Source organism: Canis aureus, chromosome 21, assembly GCF_053574225.1.
Source record: "Canis aureus isolate CA01 chromosome 21, VMU_Caureus_v.1.0, whole genome shotgun sequence".
NCBI classification, from domain to species: domain Eukaryota; kingdom Metazoa; phylum Chordata; class Mammalia; order Carnivora; family Canidae; genus Canis; species Canis aureus.
The window spans coordinates 23677919-23705771 of record NC_135631.1 but is presented as its reverse complement, the minus strand read 5'-3'; the positions used below and the strand labels follow the sequence as shown (position 1 = coordinate 23705771).

At 45.3% G+C, this 27853-nt stretch overlaps 1 protein-coding gene across 5 annotated transcripts in view; it reads left to right on the top strand.

The window, feature by feature from the left end:
• Nucleotides 1-27853, top strand: part of PAMR1 (peptidase domain containing associated with muscle regeneration 1) — a 156735-nt gene that overhangs the window by 21642 nt on the left and 107240 nt on the right. The window lies entirely within an intron of this gene.

Here is a 27853-nt window from a genome sequence, read left to right as displayed (position 1 = left end):
AACTACCGCTACACAGCAAACCATCCCAAAACTTAGTAGTTTAAAACAGCAACTGTTTATTCTGCAGTAAACGCAGTAATGCAGCAGGCTACCTTGCCAGAGGCCAGAGAAGGAGGTGGATGGATTAAAGATCCCTCCACAGAACTTTTCTGCCTGCTTGGCCATTTGCTGTTTATAATTGGATGCTAAGGGAATGATTAAAAAGAGGACATGTGTGCCAGGTAGGCACATGGGCTTATCTCATTCACTGAAAGTACAATAGACAAAGGATCATCTACAAATGTGATGGGCATTCTGCAACTTGAGCGGGGCAGTTGTTCTTTGGTTTTGCTTGGGGCCACTCAAGGACTGCTGTCATCTGCCCATGTGGCTCAACTAGGGTAAAGTGACCCCGGAGGGTGACTCTCTGGCGGTCACGACACATCTGGTGATTAGCCAGGGCTGCCGGTGGGGTATCTCGGTTCTCCTCCGTGTGGCCTTCCCGGCATGATATCCTAGGTTTCTTAGATGGTGATGGTAGTCTTCCAAGAGGGCACACCCTAGTGTGCAAACACTCGTCAGCCTCTGTAGGTGTCCCATTGGATGAAGTCCCATCAGTCAAAGCAAATCACGTGACAAAGTCTAGCATCAGTGGGGGATAGAGATAGGCCAGGGCATGGGCACTGAGAGAGGGGATTCACTGGGGGGCATGCAGGGTAACAGTCTCCTACAGGATACTGTGAAGCAAGTACTTATTGTCACTCTCACTTTATAGATGAAAAACACCAAGTTAAATAGCTTGCCCAAGGTCTTCACTCGAGTCTGGCAAGGGTGGGGTATAGCCGTCTCACAGTTTCTTCTCTGACTCCCTCTGGCACCCGGCCTTGGCATTGAGTTCTCTTCCATAGTCTGTTTTCAAATTATCCTGATTGACATGGTGAGAGACTTATTCTCAGGTCTGCTGCTGGTCTTTTTTTTTTTTTTTTAAAGATTGTTATTATTTATTCAGGAGAGACACAGATTGAGAGGCAGAGACACAGGCAGAGGGAGAAGCAAGCTCCATGCAGGGAGCTGGATGTGGGACTTGATCTCAGGACTCCAGGATCACGCCCTGGGCCGAAGGCAGGCGCTAAACCACTGAGCCACCCAGACGTCCCTGCTGCTGGTCTTTTTGTGCTCAACTGTCCTCCCCAAACACACACGTACACACACGCACACTCAATAGAGCCATGCTACCATGATTGGCCCATTTTCTCCCTTTGCACACATTCCTCTAAAGGTACTACATGGTACTTCCGCTCTCATGTTCTTTATCTATGGGGTCTGGGTGAATGAATGCCCATCACATTTGTAGAGATGACCTATAGCATCTTGCACCAATTCAGCGGATGAAATGAGTCCACACACCTCCCTGTACAGATGTCCTCTTTATAACCATCTTTTTAGCATTCCGTTACAAGAAGGAAATGGCCAAGCAAGCAGAAGAGTTCTGCACTCTTTAATGCATCCGTCTCCTTCTCTGGCTTCTGGCAGGGAAGCTTGCTGTGCTACTTCTCTCCCACCACTCTCCCCATCATTGCCATCAGAAATCTTGTAGCATCTGACAGACCGAGACAGATTGCCTCTTACTCAGTGAGGCCTGTCTTGTTGACGGGGTCCAGCCTGAAGGCCCCAAGCACCATTTCAATGTTGTTATTGGCAACATGATTGAGAGGGAAGCTGGGCCATTTGTCAACTTGGCCTTCGCAGGACTATTAGAGTGAAGCAAGAGATAAAATATATTTTGTTTTCAACAAGGTCCCGTTTCTGTCCTACATGATCAACTCCAAGATGCCATAAAAATAGGGCTTCTTGGTACCCTACTTTTAGGGTGCTTTGAAACCGTTAGGAGAGGTGCAAGCAGAGAACTGAGGGTTAGTCCTCACTGAGGAGCACGATACTGCTCTGTGATTGTTGTTTGTGTTGGATGGAATAGTGCCACCCCCCCCCCATCACACCATAAGGATGTCCAGATGTCCAAGTCCAAGTCCCTGGAACCTGTGAATATGTTTGTTACTCGGCAAAGGGGAGTCAGGCATGCTCCACAGGTGATTTTAAAATAGGGAGAGTCTCCTGGATTATCCTGGTGGGCCCAAGGTAATCAAAAGGGGCAGTAGGTGTGGTAGAGGGAGGTTGAAGAATTAATGACTGGGAACAATTCAACCAGTTGGCTTTGAAGACACAAGGAGGTCATAAGCCAAGAGATGTGGGCAGCCTCTAACAGCTGGAAAACACAAGGAAAAGAATCTTCCCTCTGGTATCCAGATGGAATGCAGCCCTGCTGATACCTTGATTTTAACCCGTTTCAGACTTCTGACCTCTAGAAAAGTAGGCTAATAACATCTGTGCCATCCTAAGCCACCAAGTATGTGTTAATTTGTTACGGCAGCAATAGGAAACAAATACACCACTTTTCATTAGCTCTGGAGTAAGGGTCAGAGTTTAAAGAATACCCTCCTTATGTTTACGGAGGACTTCAGCATACATGGTAGGAGCAGGGTTCATAGCTTGCGGTGGGAAAATTCTCCCACCCGTCACATTTTCATAGAAAACCATCTTAGAGCCACACTACTCCTATACCAGAGAGACTTAGCTGATCGGTGAGGTTGCATTAGCAATTACTGAGCGTGCTCTCAGTTAGTGCCTGAGTTTATTTGCCCAAGATTTGGTGGGCCGGCAATTTGGGCAGAACCCAGTCAAAATTGTTATTCTTGGTTCTCTGTGGTATAATAATTGGGTTCGCCCATGTGCCGGTGGTCAGTTGGCATGTTGATGGGGGTTCGCCGCTCCCGGATGATGTCATTCACAGGTTCAGAGTTGCCAGAGGTTGCAGCTGGGGCACGCTGGTTTTCATCCTTGGCGAAAGCCAGCTGAGGCTTCCTCACTTGGCATCTGGGCTTGAAGAGGGAGCATGCAGAGGGCTCTTTTGGTCTCAGCTCAGAAATTGCATAATGTCATTCCACTACTTTCCGTTGGCCAAAGCGAGTCGCCAAGGCGGCCTAGATTCAAAAGAGAGTTGAGGGATGAAATCTATTTCTTGATGGGAGCAGGGGTGACCCCGTATTGCAAGGGCACACGCGTGCAGGGATGGGAGGAACTTGCAGCTCAAACTTCCGCACTCTCTGTGCTGCCTTTCTCTGGCTTGATGGCCTGGGGCCGGCATACATCCTTCTGCTCTTGCCTCTTCTGGGGCCAGCTCTGCCCTGGAGGGGAGAGGCCTGCTGTTGTCCAGCTGCTGTGACTGTTGAAGCGATGTCTCAGCATAATTCAGAGAGGAAGGAGTGCAAAATTCACTCGGGCCTCAGGGTCAGTCCCCACACACCAGTCCGGGAAGCCAGTCATCCACCTGTTACTAGGACCTCTTTCTGATGCCTCCGTGTGTTTCTCAATTTCTTCAGAATCTGGAGGGGAGAAAGGCATGATTAATTAATGCCTCAAGCACTTAGCGGTGACTACCCGAAGGGGCTAGAGACCTAACCAGTGACAAGCAGGGGAATGTTTAGGAAGGACAAAACCAGGGTCGTGTTCTAAAAGAGAAGGTTCAAACTACCAATAGAAACAAGGAAGTGGGATGCACGAGACAAAAGGCTTTCATCATCCGTGTGGACCAACTGTAAAATGTCCCAACAATTTGAATGTTAAAGCAAGACTGACAGAATTCTGGAAAGCATTTGCTGGTTTTGCATTTCCAGTCTGCTTAAGTCAGTTTTGCAGGATAGCTGATAGTCGGACAGGTCTCCTGGGACGGCAGTGGAGGGTAATGTGCACTGGCATGTAAACGCTCAAACACCTAGTTCATCTTTTTTCATAGACAACCCAAAGGAGTGTATATTGAACAGACACACTTACGTGATTGTTGTTGATGCAGTTGATAACAGGACACAGCAAATGAAGGGTCTCTAGGGGTAGGTGAGATTTATCCAGTTGGCGCTTAATCCAGACGTCTTTCTCTTCACACAACAATGATGGTGACAAGTCAGAGTGATAGAGAGGCTCTCATTCTCTAGCAGCAGCAGCAGCAGCAGCAGCAGGAGGAAGAGGAGGAAGAGGGATGAAAGGCATTGGCGTGAGGCCACAGGCAGCTTTGTGGTTAGGGCAGATATAAGGAAGCAGTGCACCATGGTGGGATTAAATCATGGATTTGCAAATTACTCACTTTGCAACCTTGTAAGGGTGAAATGAAATGAAATGCATTTGAAATGTCTACTGCTGTGCCTAGCATTGCAGGTGTGCAGTAGTGATAGCTGTATGAAAGCCAGATTTGCAGAACTGATGGCGGGAGTTGTGATTCAAGCCGTGGCATGGATCTGTGCAGTAGCTAGTAAGAACAGAAAGAGCTAGGGTGGTAGAGATGTGGTTGAAACCGCAACCGGGTGTTAAGGATTGCATTTGCAGGAAGCGAGTCCAGAGCCAGAGACAGTATTAGAACTGACACATCACTCGGAGAGAATTCTCAAGGAACTAATGGGTCTGGTCTGAAAAGCCATGGACTGGTCTGGCAGGGCTGAGGGGATGAGAGGTTGGTGCAGGACCAGCCGACCACAGATTGAGCAGAGCTGAGCCACACTGGGACAGTCAGCTCTCCAGGCTGCACCCATCACAGAGACACCGTGTGAGTTCCCACTGGGCAACTCTCCAATCTTTCCTCTCCTCGTCTTGGCAAGGCTGGTTTGTCTTCCGAAATCCTCAGCTCGAACAGCTCTTGGAATGTTCTAGTGTGACAGGTAAGGGAACGGACAGAGAGTGGAGCAAGGGCACGCTCTCCAGGTTGAGGCCTTCCGCCGGTCTCTCGACGGCTGGGAAAGACCACGCCCTGGCTCAGCTCCTTCACGCACAAACTGGATTCTGGGTGCCTCTCTCAGATCTTTCTGCGACCTGCCGTAGCTGATAGAGGGAGAGACTCAAACCATCTTTCTGAATATCAGCCCTCAAGTTTTTGGCTGCCGTCTTGTCATAACGATGGCTCCTTAGGGACAGGGAATCACATGCTAAAGTGACTGGTGTCCTTGGGACGGTTCCTCACTTTCTCCCAATGTGGAGCTGGGGGAGGAAGGAGAGGGGGGAGGTGGATACTCCTCCTTCCAAGACGTGGAGGCAAGAAAGACCTCTCTCCTCCCAGTGCTCTGTGGTAGCAGTAGTGGGGCCAGACTGCGCACTGCAGCTCAGGTGTGCACAACCAGGAACAATGCCCTTGATGTAGTCATTGCTCTCCTTCTACTGTGAAACCCTTACAAGAGCAGGGGAAGAAACCCACAAACACGAACAAACGAACATGTCAGTGAAAGACTCTCCGGCTCTTTCAGCTCAGAAGCAGCCCTCTGCTTCCTGTCAGGTCCGTTGTGCACCCTTCCTCTGTTCCATTCTCATTCCCTGGAGCCTTGCTTCCTCCACTTCTTGACTCATGTGGCAACTGGAGCACGTCTATCATTCAAGTCCGGGGATCCAAACAAAATCATACCCCCTTTTTCTTGATTCCAATTCCTGCGGGGACTTTGAGGAACCCAACCTGGGATGGTCGCAACTTGTGCTACCCACTGCTGGTCCCGTGAGTCATGGCAGGGAAATGAGATAATACTTTACAAAATGAGGGCCAGGGCCTCCCTGCTGTGGACGAGGAGGGAGCCGAGGGTTTCCCCATGAACCCAGCCCATATTGCCCAGAATGACCCACTTTCCTGTCTCAGTTGGGTGAGGGTTCCGGGGAGTTAAAGATCCCATCTATGAGATTTGGGAGGGGTGGGGGCGGAGTCTGTCTCTCCCTGCCGCCCTACCCATCCTCTCTTTGGAGGACACTGGCCCCTGTGACATTGGCCAGCAGCTGGCAGTGGCAAGGAGAGCCCACGGGACATGCCCGCTGCCTGGGGCCTTCAGCTGAGGGCGCATGGGGGGCTTGTAGCTGCTAACAGCTGTGGGGCGGAGGGTCAGGCCACGGCATTGACTGAAACAATCTCATTCGCCTTTCAGTTTATGGTCCAAGAAACAAAAATAATATTTAATGAGAAAAATCTTCTTTGTTTAATTACGGTAAATGTCAAGGTTGAATCCAAGTGCTTTGCTTAAGGTCAAATGTGCAGTGCTATCAAAAAGCATTTAAACCGGGGCTGATGGGCTATTAAAACCCCGGCTGGTTAAAATGAGGTGCTGTCCTTCGTCCGTGATTTATTTGCCCCATTTGGAAGCAGCGACGTTGGAGCTAGTACAGTCCCCCAGCAGCCCGGGCATCGCTCTTCTCCTTAGGCTAACGAGGGACTCCCCAGTGAAATCAGTGCCCAGGGCTCCCAAACGCTTACCTCCGGGGCTGAGGAATCCCATTTCCATTAGATCAGTGGTTTACAGAGGTTCTGTGCCCGGCTTCCATCCCCGAGTTTCTGCTCTCCTGGGTCAAGGATGAGACCTGGCGCTGGGATTTTCTTAAGGCTGCTAAGTGAAGTGTTTCTAATATATAGTGGGGGTTTCAAACGTTGGGGTTGGGTGCTCATTTTCATTAATTAAGATGCTCAAAGCTGATGCCCTGCTGTGCCCTCTGCCTTCCTGTGTATCACTCGGTCTTTGCTCCTAGTGTTCATTCAATCCAAATTTCTCATCTTCCCTACCGCCTCTTATTGTCAGAGTGCAGAGCCTCCTCCTAAGCGACAGTCTGTATTGTCAAACTCCAGAAAGGGCCAAGTTGCATCCCCCCCACCCCTTTGTCCTTGGCAGTGAATGGGATAGGAACCATCAGCCCAAACTTCCCTAGCTCCCTGCTAAAGGAGTTAGCACTTCTGAAGTGCTTAGGAATGAGATGAGAATTCAGACTGTGGAATAGGCCCCTTCAGGTAGTCGGAAAAGAATGGGATAGCAGAACTTTCCTGAGCAGCGAGGAAATCTTTCTCCTGTTATTTATGCACACTGCTTCACTGTTCCTTCTTTCTTTCTTGTCATACAATAGAAATAATGATCTTGGTACTGGACTCTGTGCTGCGCCAGGACAATTAATCACCCACCCAGTCATTTATTTCCTCATACTCTCTTCCACCAGGACCATTATCCTGTAGGTAAACAGAGGTGCCAGTAAATCACGGACAGAACACAAGTCGGTGGGAGAATAGTTGATTAAGCGTCTCCATAACTTACGGTTATAGAGCACCTCTCATCCCAAAGGATCTCCAAGCACCAGGTAGACTGATGTGCGCCACTACCCAGCCTCTCTATATGTCATGTTCCACCCCATTGCCTCGGGGGGTGGAATGTTTATTGCCCTTGTCATACAGTTACCCTCAAAGCTGCAGTCACAGCGAGACAGGAGGCAGAGAAAGGAACTTCTCACTTCCTTGTCCTTTCAAGGAGCAGAATCAACTACCCCAGCAGGAACTCAGCAGCAGCCAGAGGGTAACCTCCCCGCCCTCCCGGGCAAAATTTCTTTGGTTTAAGAAATGCTGCAAACACTAGAAAATCCTATGTTTGTTCTTCTGAAGGTGGCGACAACAGAGCAGCCATCGAGGTTGGGCGGTGAGCTGGGACAAGATCTAAAGTAAATGTCACCAGGGTGGAAATGCTTCAGTATCTGCTAGAATCATAGTCCAGGGGAGAGAATCACTCTAGGGAAGGATCACTTATCATAATCCTTTAGAACTATTCATGATAACTCTGCTCTTTATTTTTGGATTTTTTTTAAAGATTTATTTATTTGAGAGAGAGAGAGAGAGCATGCGCATGAGCCGGGGAGGGGCAAAGGGAGAGGGAGGGAGAGAAGCAGGCTCCCCACTGAACAGGGAGCCTGAGGGGGCCTCGAGCTCCTAACCCTGAGATCAAGACTTGAGTCGAAATCCAGAGTTGGACGCTCGAGCTCACTGAGCCACTCAGGGGCCCCTCTGCTCTTTAAACTTTTATAACAAAAATTAAAAAAATAAAAATATAAAAAAACTTTTATAACGTACGGGCTCCTTTGAAAGAAGGAAACAACTTCCATTTCCCTCCAAGTACACACTACAATTGTTTGATGATAGTGCTACTTTGAAACTTGTCACTCTAGCTCTGATGTCTGTATAAAACCAAAGCCACGTTAAATTCAAGCAAGTTAAATTCAGTTCAGTATACAGTTGACCCTTGAACAATGCCGGAGTTAGGGGTACTGACCTCCCGTGCAGTTGAAAATCCATGTAGAACTTTCGACTCCCCCAAAACTTAAGTAATAATAAATCGTCCACTATTGATGAGAAGCCTTACTGATAACATCGTTGATTAATATGTATTTTATGTTATGCATTATATGCATCATATACCGTAATCTTACAATAAAGTTAGCTAGAGAAAAGAAAGTTATTAAGAAAATCAGAAGAAAGAGAAAATACATTTCTAGTATTGTACCGTATTTATAAATATGTATAAAACCCACGAATACGTGGATCCACACGGTTCAAACCCACATTGTTAAGGGGTCAGCTGTAATTCAATTCAATGCAAGTTAAATTCAAACAAAACTCAATTCAAAAAATTCAAAAAAGCCAATGTGATTCTATTAATTAATTAATTTCATGGGAAGGATGATGTTTTGCTGAAACCAAATTACCTCTCAAGTGAGGACATGATATTGACTGCTGCCTCATTAGTTCTTTTGGCATATGTATCCTACTGGGTGCCATGTGATGATCCGTTTTTCCATCATTTCTATTTGGACTGCTCTGGAAACTCCCTTTGTGAAGTATCCTATTAATTTATTTGGCCTTAATTTGGGGCAAACCCAGCATTTCTGTGCTAAGTCTCTGTACCTCTGGAACAAACAAGTCCATTGAGATTCCCATGGTATGATTGGATTCTATGGGGTCATTAGAATGATGCATGAGATGGGAACATTCAATTTTAAGACCATGATCAAAAGGAACCCCCCCCAATTAAAAAAATCCTCATAAAAATTTTTAAGACTCTCCTGGGTTCTATGGGAGCCATGGACCCCATATTAAAACACATATGTTCCAGATTCCCACCTCATAGAGTACAGGCGCCAGTCATCCCTTCTTACTGCTATTCTGTTGTATCAAAGAGACATGAACCCCTTTGTTGCTTGAGCCACTGTATTTTGGGGCCTCTGTGTTACCACCCCTTAATCTACGCTCAGTTTGATACAGAAAGTGAGAGTTGGAGATCCTGTTTTTTTCTTCATTCAGCAACGTGTATTATGTATTTATGTGCCAGGAACCATAGAGGAAGGGGTTTATTGCGATTGCATTAGTGGTAAATCTGGGGCAAAATGCAGGTCTTCTGACATCCAGCCCAGGACTCTTGCCCCCACATGCTTCCTCCTCAGCTAGTTGTGTGGCTGATGCTCAACCATTGCGATTAATTAGGGGGAGGGCCTGGTCTTCTCAGAACTGAGCGTGGCCTGGTGGGCTTTCCTCTCACACGGCTTGTGTGACTCCTGTTTGTTTGGGATTTTATTTTGTGAAGGGGGAAATATAGGGACAGTCCAAAACAAATTAAGAGGAGTTACTAATCCAGAAGAAATGTGTATTCATCACTGCAGGACCAGCCCTATCCCCTGTGGATAGAGGGATGCATGGGGAAGGAAGCTCGCAGTATTTCAGGAAGATGACTTGCCAGCAATAACATTGTTAGGAGAAGATGGAAGTTGGAGTGAATCGTCCAAGCCAGTGTTTATACTGGGGAGGAGAACGAACTGGAGGCAGTTTCGATGCCCCACCTCAATGTTCCAAAGTAGAGTCCCAGGGACAAGCAAAGAAAGTAGCGGAAAGCACGGTGGAACATTATAGGTTTTCCTCCTCCTTCCCCCGAAAGTCATTCTTTCTCGCATCATCTTGTTTTGTCTTCCCTGGAGCATGATTATAGTTAGAAATGTTCATCTTCATTTTTTGGTTCACACTTTTGTCGTCCCTTAAACAAGATATTTCCACAGATGATTTGTTTAGCATTGAGTCTCTCGTGGCCCGAACACACTCTCAAAAGTATCGCTGAAGGAATAAAGGAAGAAATGAATGAATGAAGGAGTAGGAAGCAGAAGATGAGCCACCTGAGTCATGAAACGTGCCACCATTCAGCCACCCTGGTGAGAGCAGGAAGATCAGATTTTGTCACTAGAGACGAAGAAAGGCCTTGAGGGCTCCTGTTAGAGAGGGTATTCCAGAATAATGCCCCTGCCCCAGGGCTCCCAGAATTTTCGTTGGGGGGCCATGAAAGTGCTCCTTGCAGACCCCTGGCCACCCGGGGTGAAAGTGACCAGGGGCTCTGGCTCCTGAAATCCACTGATGTGAATGTGTGGACGCCACACATCCTGCTCCCAGCCTGCGACCTGCGTGGCGGGGATACTAAGTCACAGCTGGTCCTGGGACACCAGCACTCCTCTGACAGCTGACTTCAGCTTGAAGACTCCCTGACAGCTTTGGAGAATCCCCCTTGGACTGCAAGGTGGTCTCGGACACTTCCACCCACCCTTCCCTCCCTCTCCCCTTCACTCAGGACCAGACTCCTCACATCACAGTCCGGCGGCTCTCCCAGACTTTTCTGACTTCTTCCCTGTTTTCTCTTCCAGATGATTCCCCTACCCAATCCTCAGATATTTAATCTCACGGAAGTCTTGATTCTCAAAGGACTTGGGCTATAGCAGCCTTTAAGGACAGTCCTGGGGCCTGTGTCGGTTGGACGGAAGGCTGACAGGCTGACCCCCAGTACCATCAAATTTTGAATGTAATGTCTGCTGTCACAAAGCCACGCTCCAGCTTGCCCAGATCCAGCCTCAATTTGGAAGCCCCAACGGAAAAGCAGAGGTATAAGGCAAACGCTTATTTATTAGTCCACACTCTAGACGTGAGCACTGACAGGAAAAGTAAATATCACAGGAAGGATAGGAAATTGAATAGGAATCTCCCTTGAGTGCACAGCCTTTCTTGCCATGGGGAAGGATGTCAGCTTTGACAGGTGGTAGCGTGTTTATTGAACTTTTGAAGGCGGGGGCCCCTGGGTGGCTCAGCGGTTGAACGGTTGAGCGTCTGCCTTTGGCTCAGGGCGTGATCCCGGGCTCCTGGGATCCAGTCCCACATGGGGCTCCCCGCAGGGAGCCTGCTTCTCTCTCTGCCTACATCTCTGTTTCTCTCTGTGTGTCTCTCATGAATATATCAATAAAATTTAAAAAAATTTGAAGGCAAAAGAGAGGAGATAGAGAGCTTAGGTGGATAGTAGTAGCTCTGGGATTGGAGGTTCTTAAACATGCAGCTTTGTCAGCCTGTGTAATTACAGAAGTAGGAGGTAATTGGACAACACTTGTCAAAAATGAAATCTCGTAGTGTGCCTGGGAGGAAAACGGATGGGAACATTTTTTCTGACGAATGGATTTCCTAGTCCCCACCTCTGCATTTCTGGAATGTTCTCAGCCTGGCAAGACACAGAACTTTTTCTTCTTTTATTAAGTTTTATCGATTCATAATATAGCAAGAGAAAATGTATCAGTTATCTACTGCCACATAACAAGTGACCCCAAAATATAGTGACTTAAAGCCCACACTTTTTATCTTCTTAGTTGCACCAGATTCTAGGTCAGGAATCTGGTGCAAGTTTGTCGGTCCTCTGGTCTGTCAGTGACTATCATCAAGGGATCATCTGGGCTGCTGTCATTTCAAAACTCAGCTGGGGAAGGTTGTTTCTGTGTGGTTGTTGGTGATATTCAGTTTTTTTTTGTGTGGGCCACTGCACTGAGGGCCTCAGTGTTGCCTGGCTGACTCAGTGGAGCATGAGATTCTTGATCTTGGGGTTGTGAGTTTGAGCCCCACATTGGGTGTGGAGATTATTTGAAAGAAAAATTCTTAAAAAAATATTTTTAAAACCCTCCAAACTTGGCTTTAGGACCTAATGGAAGAATTTCATGGAAGGGTGAGAAGTTACAACGACCCTTCCAAGGGTATCATCCTTTCTGCGGCTTTATGGGCATTTGCAGAGGACAGATGATTGACTGGCACTCAGATTGTGCTAGCCAAACTTCTCCACCCAATTCCTAGTAATAAATGTGCCATGGGTCCCAAAACAGTCAGTTGCAAACAGAAAGTTTCCCCAAGTGTCACGCTTTGTCACAGAAGTTCACAAGCATTGTATATTGTAGGCCATAATAGATGTGTTTGTTTGAATATAAAAGTACAAAACCTCCTCACCATGGAGCAATACTGATTTTGCAAGGTGAGGCACCATGTGGATTCAGTTTGAAGGGCCTGGCAAAGATTTTGGGGCACCACTTCTCTTTTGATGAGTCACCTCTGCTGAGTCACCGGTGCCCATTTCCTCCGTGACAAGGAGAAGTTAACTACTATCATCTGCTAATAGGAAAACATGGAGGGATTTTGCAACGTGTATTTATTTTTTGTTATTTTAGGCAGCCAGCCTGCCCGTTCGCTAGCTCTGGGTGGCCCGCACATGAGCCATGTTAAACCCCTCCGGGGCGCAGCAAGCTCTCTCTGGCCTCGAGTTGTGTGAACAGGTAATGCTCTCAGCCCAGACGGTCTTTTCCTGCCTTGTGTCCCTGTGTGATTTTGCCTTCCCCTTTTATATTCCACTTAGAGAGTCAGGGGAGGTCTCGGAGGAACAGTGGCACATCATCTGAGCTAAGGGCTGCACCTGCTCTGTGTTCCCTAAGTCACCCTCCTTTCAGTGTTCAGATGAAATAAACCTACAGTGACTAGCTAATGTAATTCAACATTTCCTCCTGTCTCCGTGTGAGCTGCTTAAGGACAAAGACTCTGACTTTTCTTCTTCATACACCCGCTGTGGGTATAAAGCATCCTCTATTTGGCATGCTGTAGATGTTCAAAAAAACACCTCTTGGCAAATCAGTGGCCCTCAAACATTTTGGTCTAAAGACCTTGTTATAGCATTAACATTTACTGAGATTTCTGAAGAGCTTTTGTTTATATGGGTTATATCTATCGGTATTTACCATATTGAAAATTGTAACTGAATAATAAGGCATAGTCCTTAAAAATCTGTTAGCAAGTCTTTAAAAAAATAAGCCCAAGAGCAGCCCTGGTGGTTCAGTGGTTTAGTGCCGCCTTCAGTCCAGGGCCTGATCCTGGAGACCCCGGGATGGAATCCCACGTCGGACTCCCTTCTAGGAGCCTGCTTCTCCCTCTGCCTGTGTCTCTGTCTCTCTCTCTCTCTCTGTGTCTCTCATGAATAAATAAATAAAATCTTAAAAAAAAAAAAAATAAGCCCAAGAGTGTTCTCCAGACTTTGAGAGAGAGAAACGGAAAGAAGGGAATGAGAGAGAAGCTGTGTGTGATGGGTCTCAAGCAGGGGTGCCTTCAAGAACCTTACAGTTTTCTAACTGCAGTGTGGCCTGGGAGCAGGAGAGTGATTCTAGGCACCCACACGTATCCAGAGCCTCAGACAAGAAGAAAAGGAAGCTGCATCTGGGGCGATCGGGGCCAAAGACTTTGGATTGGTAGAGGTTAATATCTGCCGTTCAGACCCCAGTGGAGCTCAAGATAGAAATTAAGCCGAGTTATAGAAAGGAAAATTAGACTTCTCCTTTACATGAGTTTCTGGACTGACATTTTGTCATGACTGCCACCGTTTTATAGATGAGAAACCAAACTTCGTGATAGCCAGGCACTTGCCCAAGGTGACACAGCTTAAGTGGCTTGGCTGGGATTCAGACACCAGGATCCCGGTTCCTAGACCCGGTGTTGTTTTGTCTCCCAGAGGACCCCCTCAAGGCTGGGGGGCTTCAGCAGCCCACCTGACCATTCAGGGCAGACTTAGAGATGAAACGGTATCTGGCAGCCTGTGCTCTAAGACAATGGCGTTCTGTATCTTGAAGGAATATGGTGAAATCCTACAGTGAATTCTGTTATATCTGAGTTTCTGTTGACTTTCCCAAAGACCATGAGAAACACCTGTTGGCCAAGCCTTGGTTTTTTAAATTCTGGCTTTGCAAATGATTAGCTTTGGAACCTTGGGAAAGTGATCTAACCTTTCACCTACTTCCCTGACCCTCTCCCTCTGGGGATCCTAATATTTATCTCCTTGTTCCTTCAATGTGTGTTGTGCATAGTGACTTCCTTCCAAAGACTACATAGGGGAAGGGGGGCGGGGGAGAGGAATTTTACAATGGAGAAACCTGCCAGAGGCCACCTCAGCCAGGAAATCTCAGTTAACATCATCAATGATAGGTCAAGTTGATAAAGGAACCCTTGCTGCATTGTGCTGAGGAAGGCACTTGACCTCTGGTTTCCTCTTCCAAACTCATAGCCCCAGTGTAATCATGATAAAACCACTAGAAAAATCTCACTTTTGATCCACAGAATACTAATTTTCCTTAAAACTTTCATAGTCATCAAAAACAAAGAAAGGCTGAGAAACTTTCATGAAGTCAAGAGGAGCCTAAGGAGATATGATTAAAAGTGATATGCTAACCTGGATAGGGTCCTGGAACAAACAAACAAATGAGGATATTAGGGAAAACTAAGGAAATCTGAATCTGACTTTCGTGAAAAATAATATATCAATATTAGGTCATTAACTGTAACCAGTGTACCGTACTGTGGTGATATAAGAGACTCTACATGATCTTTGCAATTCTCCGTAAATCTAAAGCTATTCTAAAGTAAGAAGTTTATATAAAAAAAGGAAAAAATGAAAGGATAGTGATATGTAAGTGAGAAAATCGTATTGGACATAACAAGGAGGTATCCTTGAATGTGTTTTATTTGACTTAAAGAAAACTAGAATTCTCAAACCCAGTTTCGTATTCTGGTAAAATACACATAAAGCGTAACCATCTTAACCATTTTGAAGTGTACGCTCAGTAGTATTAAAGATGTTCATAATGCTGGGCAAGCATCACCACCACCCATCTCCAGAATTCTTTTCGTCTTGTAAAACTGACACTCAGTGCCCACTAAATAGTAACTCCCCATCCCAGCCTCCCCCGCCCCTGGCAGCCACCGGTCTACTTTCTGTCTATAGGATTCCGACTACTCTTAAGTACATCATGTCAGTATTTGTCTTTCTGTGTCTGGCTTATCCCACTTACTGTAATGTCCTCAGAGTTCCTCCGTGTTGCAGCACATGTCAGAATTTCCTTCCTTTTGAAGGCTGAGTGATACTCCATTGTATGAATCCATCACTTTGGGCCGCTACGTCCATCTGGACATAAAGGGTTGCTTCCATAGGGCAGCTACAGTGGATAGTGTTGCTATGATCGGGGTGTAGGAACAACTCTTTGAGGCTCTGCTTTCAGTTCTCTTGAGGGTAAATACCCAGGAGTGGAATTGCTGTATCATATGGTAATTGTATTTTTAATTTTTTGAGGAACTGCCGTATTATTTTCCACCGTGGCTGCACCACCAACAGTGCACAAGGGTTCCAGTTACTCCACATCCTTACCAACACTTGCTGTTTTCTAGGGGTTTTTTCTTCTTCATTGTAACAATCCTACTGGTGACACCTCATTGTGGTTTGTTTTTCTTTTCCCTAACGATGAGTGATGTTGTGCATCTTTTCATACACTTGTTGTCCATCTGTACATCTTCCTCAGAGAAATGTCCATTCAAATTCAAGTCTCTTGCTCATTTTTGAATCAGGTTGTGTTTTCATTGTTGAGTTTTAGGAGTTGTCCATATTTTCTGTATTTGCAAGTATTTTCTTCCCTCTGTTGGTTGCTGTTTTTTACTCTGTTAATAGTGTCTTTTGATACACAAAATTTAAAAATTTTTATGACGTCTGATTTGTCTATTTTTTATTTTGTTGTCTGTGTGTTTGGTGTCATGTTCAAGAAATCATTTTCAAATCCTCTGTATTCTTTTAGGAGTTTGGTAGTTTTTGAGTTCATTTTGAATTAATATTGATATATTCTAACTTAATTTTAATGATTTTTTATAACAAAGCACTAGTGACATACCTCTGTGTCAGGAAATGCTAGTTCTACCCCAGTCAGGCTCCCTGCTCAAAAAAAAAAAAAAAAAAAAGAAAAAGGCTAGTTCCAACTGCTTAGGTGGGCAGTGTCTATAATATGCTTTTGGGTAGGGCACCTGGGTGGCTCAGCCTGTTAAGTGTCTGCCTTTGGCTCAGGTCATGATCCCGGGGTCCTGGGACCACGCCCTGTGTCCCGCTCCCAGCTCGGCAGTTGCCTGCTTCTTTCTTTGCCCCTCCCTCCTGCTCTGCTCTCTCTCACTATCTCTTTCTTAAATAAATAAAAATAAGGTATTTTTTAAAAAGTGCTTTTTGGCAACTCTGGCTTCTTTATTCAGTTTGTCAGATAGTACCTGACATTCTTTCCTGAGTTTAGTCTATCGGATATTCACTGCCAGTTGTAGCCAGACTTAGCTGATGATTATCATCATAGCATAATCAAAAATTTGATTTAAAAATTTTAAATCAAATTTAAAAAATTTGATTTAAAAAATTTTGATGAACCCAGCATACCCAAAGTATTTAATATATAATTAATAGAAGAATGTCAATGCAATCTTTTACATTCTTTTTTAAAATACTAAGTCTCTGAAATAGGTTTGTATTTTGAGCTTCCAGCACATCTCAGTTTGCACTGGCCCCTTTTCACCTGCACAATAGCCACGTACGCAGTTCCACACTATCATTTAGTAAAAGAAAAAACACAGTCACACATACACATACATGATCATGATCTTGGAATGTTTTTTAATGAAGACATTTAGGTGAATAAAGGAGTGACTTACCTTGTCCTTATTCCGTCTCTTCCTCGTGACTGTTTTGGAGGACCATGGCTGTTCACAGACAGGGGTTTCCCAGTTAGATGCTGTAGGATGGGTCGAGTGGCACCATGGTGTCTGGGACAGCCATGCCCCAACCTGTGTTGATTCTCTTTTATTGACCAGATATCACTGAGCATCTACCTTACGCCAAGCCCTGCTAGGTGCTGGGGATACGAGAGTGAAAAACAGGTGGATCCTCTGACTTCAAGGAACTTCCAGTCTACGCAAATGAAAGTTACAAAAAGAGCCAAGGGCTCTACAGTGGTGGATTAAGTTATGGCACGGGTGTAGGCAATGAGGGAATGTGTCGCTGTAGAGAATTTAAAAACAAGAATAAAACTGATGGAAGGTCAGTCTGCTCTTTATTTATTAGAATTGCATCTGCAGTTCTAAGCCATGCCAGTGATAAAATACTCCTCACAGGAAGACTTTTAAGCCCTCAGATTCCTGTGCTCTGCCTCCAGCCTGCTAAATCAAGATCTCAAGGGGGTGGCTCAGGCCTCTGAATATTTAGGGAGCTGCCCAGATGCTATGGACTGAATTGGGCTCCCCCTGTATTCATATGTTAAAGCTGTAACCCCCAGTGTGATAGTACCTGAAGATGGGGCCTTTGGGCGATAATTAGGTTTAGATGAGGTCATGAGGATAAAGCCCTGACGATGGGATTTGTGCCCTTATAAGAAGGGACACCAGAGAACTTGCCACCTATAAACCAAGAAAAGACATCTCAGAATGAAATGTACCTGGCTAGCACCTCGACCTGGGACTTCCCGGTCTCCAGAATTGTGAGAGATAGATGTGTGTGGTTTAAGCCCTCCAGTCTGAGGCATTTTGTTATGGCAGCCTGAGGTGATGAAGATGCCAGGTGAGTCTGAAGTTTATCTAGGTGTGAGAACTCTTGATCTCAGCCAGGAATAACCATTAGAGTTCTTCTGCCGTCTTGGTTGGGCAGGACTTTTCCTTGATGGAAACACATGCTCTATCTAATTGATCAGTGATGGTTACCAAGGATGGCAGAGTGAAGGGGAGGAGTGAGGGCACAGGGCAGGGGGGGGGCAATTTTTTGCCATAGGTGCCATGTATTTGCCATCCCTATATTTCTTTACTTTTTTTTTTTTTTGAGAGAGAGAGAGAGAGAGAGAGGTAAAAGGAGAGGGAGAAAGAGACTCGTAGGTAGGCTCTGCACTCAGCACAGAACCCAGCTTGGGGCTTGATCTCATGACCCTGAGATCATGAGGAGCCGAAATCAAGAGTTGGACACTCAAGTGACTAAACCACCGAGGTGCCTCTATTTCTTTACAGTTTTAACAGCTTCTGTCCTTATATCCTCGAGTCCCTTTTCTCCTTCGTGGTGTTGTAATTTTGATAACAATGTTGGCAAATTCTCAGAGAACTGTACACCCTTCCCCCTGACTCACTCACGCTCCTTGAATTTTAAAAACAGATGCTGAGGAGCCAAGAGTCACTGTCTACATTTACCCATTGGTCTTTCCCTTCTGATTTATCTTGTTTTTTTCCATTTCTGTTCAGAGTTCTCAAACAAGCTCCGGAATGATTTGTTAGTCATATGTTCTAACTTTAAAGCAAAACAATCTTTGGCACTAGAAATAAAAGACAATTAAAATGTAATATTATTGCATTCCTTATCTTTGTCATCTATCTAGCTGTTATTTTTGAGGACCTTCTAGGAGTCAGTCCCTGTGCTGCTGGGCCTTTGGGAGACAAAGACAAATAGAAGATAAAATCTCTGCCCTTGGGAAGCTCCAAGTCAAACATGAGAGCTGGATTTCATATCAAATAATTATAATGTGTTAAGTGCTATACTGGGATGTGCTGAGGGAGCACAAAGGAGAGCCCATTCCTGTCTAGAAGGGATGATTGAGGGTTTTGGGGGGCTCCAATCATGCTCCTTTCCCCTGTGGATTCATTAATTCATTAAACAATCACGGAGTCCCTCCTATGTGCCAAGCTCTGATCCAGGCATTTGGGATACATCAGTGAATAAAATGAAAATTCCTGCTCTTATAGAGCTTATGTTGTAACAGGGGAACCAAATAGACTGAGGCCTCTAGGGACCAGCACATCGAATCTATGAGCTGATGACAAGGGATGAGGGACTGTGGGGCTGGGGTCAATTGTTCTTCCTTCCCTCCCACTATCTTCAAAGGCTGCCTCATCCTGACCAGTCTCAGGGACTGATCCTAAGAGGGGAGACCCTAGGCCCTGACCCCAGTGTGCTTACCTCGGGAAAGAGGAAGGATCAAGTTAGCCCGAAAGAGAGAACCTTTCCTAGTCTGGACAATTGGGTGAGCTAGCCCTTCATGCCAGAAGAGTGTAGGAATTGGTGGTGGTGGTGGTGGTATTTGAGCAGGGGAAGGACAGAAGGACAGAATTGGCTTTCAGGGACCTAGAGGAAGACAAGGAGAGGAGAAAGGACCCTCCTTTGCTTTATATCTGGAAAAAGTACAGAGATAAGGAACTTGATGATGAATTGCTCACCCAGCAGATAAGGAAAGAGGGTGTTTTAGTTCAAGGACTAGCAGATGCTGAAGCATAGGCGCTGCCAATGAAGCCCCTGTAATTTTTTTTAACCCCCATAGATGAGGAAACTGCATTGGATCCCTCTTGTGCTCATGTCCTCTGGGCTCACCATTTAGTCCAGTCACTGCTGCAACAACCAGCTTGGCATAGGTGTAACCTACCCGGGCACACTTGTCCAGACTGCGCCTCACTTCTCTTGCTTTCTGCTGTTGGAGAGGAAGAACTTTTCCTCTGCCCTCTTAGGTTCTTCTTCTGGAAGCCTGTAAATTAAACTGACAAAGACAGATGAACAGAAGAAAAAGTGTTATTTGCATGTGGAAGTTAACAAAAGTACCTAGCTCATGAAATGGTTAAAATTAGAGGATAATATACCTAACTTAGCAGGAGAAACGGAAGGGGGGAGAAGAGTTCTTCAATGGGAAGAACTTCTTAGACTTCTTTAGAAAAGACAAATAGGTTTTGAGGGGAGATAAGAAAGTTTGTGATAATGTTTGTTTATACAGGTCCAAGTGGTCTTTCTGGTTTCTTTGTGGCCATGACACTTCCCTGAGAGGGAACTCACTGCAGCCTCCTTTCCCAGAAGTTGCTGCTTTTAGACAGATAAGGGAAATCCTGACAAGGTTTTTTTTTGCATCTTTTGATTATCAGTTGCTTTCAGCTTAAAATAATCCTCATGCCAAAATAGCCTATCTTAAGATGATATATTCAGATCCGCTTCACCGCCTCGGGACTTCTGTGACTCTGCTGCTTGGGAAGTCTGCAGGAACCCATCTGGCACTCATGCACGCATGATCTGCGAGTGGGCGGTGGAGGGATGGACAATGGAGCCTGTTGAGAACCATCCCCTCTTTTTGTCCCTTGGGCCTTCTCCGTCACCCCCATGAGGTCCCTGTACTATGGGGCCCAGCTACCCACAGTGGTGGCTAACTCTAGACTACCCCTGGTGATGGCTTTCTTTCTTTTCCTGATGTGCCTCTTCCATCTTTCAGTTCCCAGGCCTTTTCCTTGGTCATTTCCCCAAATACCTGAATGCCTGCACGAAAGCCGTTGCCCATGCTCTCCTTTGTAACAGAACCCGATCTAAGACAGAAATTGCAGTTCAAAACTGGGTAAGGATGGTGCCAAGATGCCACAGATAATAGAAAAGGAATCCCAACCCGGGCTTCACTCAAAAACAGGCCCTTTCTTCCTCCCACCATGGGAGTCCCTTTCTTCTCTGCATGTTTTTAGTTGCTAAACTATACTCGCACTCTCTGTTTTGAGTCTTCTAGGCCAACAGTTAAAATAAACTAGGAGTGGAAAAGAATAAGGCATTTTGTGAAGTTTGAAAACATGAAAGTTACATCTGGTTTCTCTGGAATTTTGAGAGTCATTCAACAGTTAAATTTGGAAAGTTTGTCAAAATACTGGTTTTGGAATGGTTTCCTTAAAATTATTTGATTTGGGATCCATTTCATGTGGTTTTCATAACATATAAGTGGTTTTTTTAAGACAGGGCAAGGCTGTTTGGTTTCAAACTTGTTTTTTAAAACCAGACCGCTTAGGCAAAATATTTTTGTAACATTTTTATACTATCTAAAAATTAAAGAGTTTTAAATCCAAACAATTTAAAACTCTTTAGAAACCTATTTATCTGAGTACTAAGATTTCTGGGTAAGTTTCACACTATTTAACTTCAAAACACTTAGTCAAAATAGCTTGGATCCAGGACAGATTTCAAAGCTGGATACCTTCAAATGGCTCATCTAGATAACATGCAACGATATATGGACCATTTTATTGTCTCAAAACATTGGTTTCCCATCATATAAATACAGCCTAAGCAATAACTTCACATTATTGCAAAATCAGCTACATGTTTGAAAAATTAAAACATCTGTGCAATGTGCAGATGGATTGAAATGTTTTCTTTATCAATAATATGGAAACTATTTTGTAAAACTTTCAACCCAGACTCCTCTTCCCCTCCCATAGGATTATGACTGCATGGGTTGTGCATCACTGGTGAAGCCAGGACCATGTGGCGTTGCCTTTTGTTTACTCTTTAACTGGTATTGTCACTTGTAATTTTTCAGAGCCATGCTGTGAGGTACATATGATTATTATCCCCCTTTCACAAAAACCACCCAGGGTCAAAAAAGGTTTTAAGTCTTTTCTAAAGTCATAAAGTTCCTTAAGTACAGGTTTCAGACCTTCTCTGAAAGTTTTGGCCCTGTTTCTCAGACTCTTAGCCTTGCTACTTCCTGTCTTGTGCTCATGACTTTCTTAACTTGGACTCACTGAACCTCTTACTCTGGTCTGTGGACTTCTCCTCTTTCTCCTCTGTTTCAGTAGATCTCAACCCAAGAATTGCCGTGTACCTGCAATAAGTAGCCAGATATGCTACAAGTAGTTTGCGATCAATCACAAACGCAGTTATGAGCTAATAGTGATTTAGGTTGAGACATGAGAGTGGGTTCAGGATGATCTGTAAAGCAATGTTCCTTCTGCATATTCCTATTCATATATAATTCTTGAGCGGGACAATGGGGGGAAAGGTGCAGTTAGAGCCTAAGACATTCCATAATCCAGATGAAAATAGCTTCTTTAGCCATCCTTCAGGACGAGAACAGCCCTGGGCCAGGAATTGAACATTCCCTTTACGTGTGATTACTCTCTCTAAGCTCAGGCTGGAGCCAAGGGGGAAGTATCATGGGGGCATATTGCTACCAGAGGAACAGAATTTCAAAGGGTGAGGTTTGGGAGTTGGGTGGGGTGGGACAGGAAGTGACATTCTATATTGTAACAGAAAGGACTCATAGACACATAAATAGGGACTTGTAGGGAAAAATACAATATTTCTCCTTCTCCTTATAGGATGACTATACTGCCTCTGTAGCTGATATTTGTCTTTGGAAATATGAGTGGGTGTGTTTGATTTCAGTGGTTAAGAGTTGGACAACAAGGAGAAATATGAAGTGTGTCTCTATTCTGGAATAATTAATTTGTCATGGACAGATATATCTTTACTGCTGGATAGGGCTCATCTAAGGCACAATTAAATCATTGTGCCTTGCCTTGGTGTAAACCTGTTATGTGAAGGATTAAGACAATTAAAAAAAAAAAGATTTTTTTTATTTATTCATGGGAGACACAGAGAGAGAGAGAGAGAGAGGCAGAGACACAGGCAGAGGGAGAAGCAGGCTTCATGCAGGAAGCCTGATGTGGGACTCGATCCTGGGACTCTGAGATCATGCCCTGAGCCAAAGGCAGATGTTCAGCTGCTGAGCTACTCAGGCATCCCGGATTAAGACAATTATGCAAAAATGTAGTCTCTGTGAAAATTAATAATGGGAGACCTCACTGAATGGAGTCGGGAGGCTGGCAGCGGGGGTTGCTCATGCCCTACCACTCCTCAACAATTGTGGACCCAGTTGCGCTGGATGCTTCACTCCGGAAGCACTTTGTAGGAGGAAGAAAGTCTCTCCTTCTCCCCAGCAACAACCCAGCCAATGAGAGACAGTCACGACTCAGCCAATGAGAAGCCACTATCCTTCCAATTCCCGGTTTTCTCCAGTGGCTTTTGGGTTTACAACAGTGGCTCCCAACCTCCTCATTTCCTCTATAAAGAACTTTCTGTGCTTTGTTCTGCAGACTAGCCTGTGCTTTTCCCATAACTTGTTTGTCTTGGACTGCAATTTTCTGTTATCCTGAATGAACCCATCTTTTGCTGGTAAAATGACTGGCAGTTTTATTTTTAAGCTTAACATCTTCAAATATAGTTTTCCCTGAAAAGTTCTCCTGGTTAAGGCAGAGGATATATTTTTTTTAACATGAATTTCCCCCAAACTGCTTTTGGGTTATGTTAATAAAGCCACTGTCTGTGGGAGTAAATGCCACAGGGTGGGTGTGGGGAGGGGGAGAGGTGTGAGCGGAGGGGATGAGGGGGGTGAATGGAGATTCTTGTGTAGTGGGAAAAATTATAATTTAACAAATAAAATGGCTGGCTGCCTTTCTGTATTCCAGGGGGGGCACCAATTCCCTGTTGTGTTTCTTTTTTGTTTGTTTGTTTGTTTGTTTAAGGTTGTATTTATTATGTATTTGAGATAGAGAGAGACCAGGAGTGGGGGAGCAGAGGGAGAGGGAGAAGCAGGATTCCTGCTGGGCAGCGAGCCCAAGGCAGGGCTTGATCATGAGCTAAAGGCAGATGCTTAACCGACTGAACCACCCAAGGGCCCTAATTCCCTGTTTTTAATTTCACCGTATTTAAATTCCCTTTTAGAAGTGGGTAACTTTTTTTTTTTTTAAAGATTTTATTTAACTATTCATGAGAGATACACAGAGAGAGAGGCAGAGACACAGGCAGAGGGAGAAGCAGCTCCATGCAGAGCGCCCTATGTGGGACCTGATCCCGGGACTCCAGGATCACGACCTGGGCCAAAGGCAGGTGCCAAACCTCTGAGCCACCCAGGGATCCCAGAAGTGGGTAACTTTTTCAAGGGAGGTCACCTCGATGAGTCTTGATGGACTTTTCAGATTGAAGAGGGTAAAACACTCCCCTCCACCCCCCCCACCCCACCCCTCTTCCTGGCTGAATTCAGATGGGCAAGTGTGAATTGCTCTGGAGATAAAGGCATAATAATTTGGGGTTTGGGAAGCCGAAGGAGAATGAAGAGGTCTCCAGAGAGAAAAGGAGCCAAAGACAAAGGAGACAGGAGCACACCCTAGAGGAATTTGCCATAAGAGAGAATGAGTGATAGATTTTAGGGAACAAATGCCAAATATTCGTTTTTGACAATGTGCGATTGTGTAGGAAATACAGAGAACAAAGTCAGACAATATAAAAGGACCTATGATAAATCTAAAATGTTGATTCAGGACCCAGACGGCCTTTGTATAAATCTCAGGTCTGACACTTCCTTGCTGCGTGATCCTGGGCAGGCCAGTTCCCTAACTCCTCCTTGATTCCAATTCCCCAACGACGGAACCGGACGATGACCCACTCTCAGGATTAAGGAGGGGAAGAACTGATTTCCATGCAGCTACCATCTGTAAAGGGTAAGGAACAGCGTTTGGTCTCTGATAAACACCTTATAAGCTCTACATATATGTTATCATTATTAAATATTCCAGAGGCACTTCCCTGAACCTCACTCTGGCCACCCGTGCTCTTCTGTTCCTGTGACCCGGTTGGCGGCAAAGGTCATTGGAGTATTGTTTATCTTCTCTGCCTCTGAGGCTTTTCCTCACATTCTCTCCTGAACCAGTGTTTCTCACGCTTGCTTTTGTCATTACTGTACACCAGCATGCATCTTTGGGCTGTTTTTTAAACCTCCTCCTCTCCCCCGTGACTTGTTAATACCACAGACGTCCTGTGTAGTTGTTTATGTCCTATCTGTTTATCTGTGGGCTGGACATAACAAGAGCAAGGTTTTTTCCATCTCCCAAGAATCGATTTTCCCTCCCTTGGGAATGCTATCACCCTACTGACAATGCATGTCTTAAATCTACCCCGGTCCTTCTTTTGTCTCCGCCACAAAACAATTCTTGTTCAAGGTCAGATCACTGACCTCCATGTCGTCTAATCCACGGTCAGTTCTCAGTTCCCATCGTAACAGACTCGGCCCTGGCATCTGCACAGCTCGTCACTCCCTCCTCCTTGATATGCTTTCTTCAGTGGGCTTCTGTGCATCCCATTCTCTTGGTTTTCCTCCTGTTCACCGGTTGTTGCTTCTCCGTTCCTTGTGATTCCTCTCTTCTTCTTCTTATGATTGGAGGGCCCCTGGGGTCCGTCCTCGACATTCTCCTCTATACTCACTCCCTTGGTGACGTCATGATATCCTGGTTTTAAGTTCATCTCTGTGTCAATGACTCCGCACTTTATATCGCTACCAAAAGTCTCTCCTGGACTCCAGGCTAGTATAATAATGGTTAACTTGTTTTCTCCACTTTCGTATTTAATGAACCTCCTCCATTAACATGATCAAGATTGAACTTCTGGATTTCCCCCCCACACCAAACTGCTTTATCCAAGGTCTTCCCCTTCTCTATTTTTCTTACACACCCTAATCCGTTAAGAAATTCTGGTACCGAAATAAGTCCAGAATGCTCCTTAGTATTTACCCAAATGAATTTTTAAAATCTTGTGTTCACACACAAGTGAGCACGTGGATGCTTATAGCTGCTTTATTCATAATTGCCAAAACTTGGAAGCAACCAAGATGTCCTTCAGTAGGGGAATGGATAAATAAACTGTGGTACATCCAGACAATGGAACATTATTCAGCACTAAAAATAAATGAGCTATCAAACCCTGAATAGACATGGAGGGAACATAATGAATATTACTAAGTGAAAGAAGCCAATCTGGAAAGGCTACACAGTGTATGATTCCAACTATATGACATTCTAGAAATTCAAAACTATGGGGACAGTAAAAAGATCACTGGTTGCCAGGGGTTGAGGGAGAGGGAGGGATGAGTAGAGCACAGAAGCTTTTTAAGGCAGTAAAACTATGATGTATGACACTACAGTGGTGGTGGGTGTTGCTATATATGTGTCAAAATGTACACCATTAAAGGTACAAGACCGAGAGGGAAACTTAATGTAAACTATGGGCTTTGAGGGATAATGATGGGTAAGCGTATGTTCATCGGTTATAACAAACGTAGCCATGGAGTACAGGATGTTGACAGAGAGGTAGGATGTATGTGTGTGGGGCAGAGGGTAGATGGGCACTCTCTGTACTTACCACTCAATTTTTCTGTGAGCCTAAAACTCCTTTAAAAAATAAAGTGTCTTAAAAAAAAAGAATTTTTTTTTTTTTTAATTCAGAATCTGCTACCAGCTTGGTGGGAGCCAGCATCTCACTCTCTCTTCAATGACCACAATCACCTTCTAACTGGGCTCCATGCTATGGCCTGTCTCGCTGTAGTGTGTGCTCATTCCAGGTTCCCCGTCCTACTCAGAGAAAACCCAAAGTCCGGATCATGGCCCTTTAGGCGCTTCTTTCTGACCCCTGTCCTCCTCTTCTCCCTCTTGTTCACTCTGCTCCAGCCACACTGGCGCCCTTGCTATTTCTCTAACACACCAGGTATGCTTCTGCCTCATGGCCTTTGCACCAGCTGTGCCCTGTCCCTGGAATGCTCTTCCAGGTATCCCCATGACTCGTCACCTCCTGCAAGCCTTCGATCAAATTCTATCATCTCAGTGAGGCCTTCTTGTCCACCAGTTTAAAACTGTAGCTCTCCTCCCTGCACTCTGAGTTCCCTGCTCTACTTGCACTGTTTTTCACAGCACATCATTTTTTTAAGGGGAGGGGGGCAGCGGGAGAGGAAGAGAGATAATCTCAAGCAGGTTTCATGCCCAGCACAGAACCCAACCTGGGACCTGATCCCATGACCCCCAAGCTCATGACCTGAGCCGAAATCAAGAATCAGATACCTACTGACCAAGACACCCAGGTGCCCCAACACATCATTTTTATTATACTAAGTCATTTAGGGTTTTTTTTTTTGGGGGGGGGTATTTTCTTTGTCTTCCTTTGACCAAAGAAAAAGTCCACCAGGGGAGTGATTCCTGCCTTTTTGTTCATTGATGTATCCCAAGTACCTGGAACGATGCTTGGTGGGTATCAGGTGCACAATCAGAATTTGTTGGGTAAGTGAGAATCTCCCTCCCACCCCTGACTCCAGGTCCTCTGTGTAACGTACTTTTCCAGGGGTGTTTCTATGTCCAGACAAGCATGTGAGATTAAAATAAGCCAATCCTTGTATTTTGTTCTGCTGTAATTCTGTTGCTTACAGCCTGCAGTAAGCAACTACTTGGAGGGGCTGAAGGAATGTGTGGTAAGTGGGACAGAGAGGAGACAAGAATCAGAAGAGATGAGTCACAGCATGGGGAGAAAGAATTCAACAAAAACACCAAATCAGGGTAAGGTGGCCAGTAGAAACATACAGCCCCATAGAATCCTTGGCGTAGTTTGCCTGCTGGCGGCCTGTTTATTTACTATTCTTTTTGAATGATAAATGAGACAGGATCATCCACCAAGGTTGGGAGACTTGGTGATAGCCACACAGCAGAGGTCTTTGATGAGGATTGAAGGATGGTCCAGATTCTTCGTGTCCTGGAGCCCATGTCAGGGCCAGGCTCTCAAGGAACTGATCTGCAGTTCTGGTGTCTTCTTCCTGTTGCTTTTATGAGATGGGGTCTGTTCTGGGATGGCTGGGACCAAAGGTGTGGGTGGGGTGGGGGGATGGGAGATCATGAGATTGGCTAAAGTTCCTCAGGATCCTGCCCTGTTGGTCCAAAGACAGGCTCCACTCTCCCCTGCTTGCTGATGCAGTGGTTGCAAACCTTGGGACGCAGACTTCAGGGCAGGGCTGGCCTCCTCAGTGGATTTTACAGCAGCGCGTATCTGTTTCCTTCTGGCCAGAACCCTGGGATTGCAGGTCTGGAACATGTATTAGTGGAGTCACGTCTGGGGAGAACAAGGCGGTGACATGGAAACACTGACTGCTATGGCAACAGTTGGAATAATAAACAACTTCTCCCCCCCCACACCCCCCAGGGAAAATCATAGAGTTTGGCCTTGTGGCAACATTAGGAAGG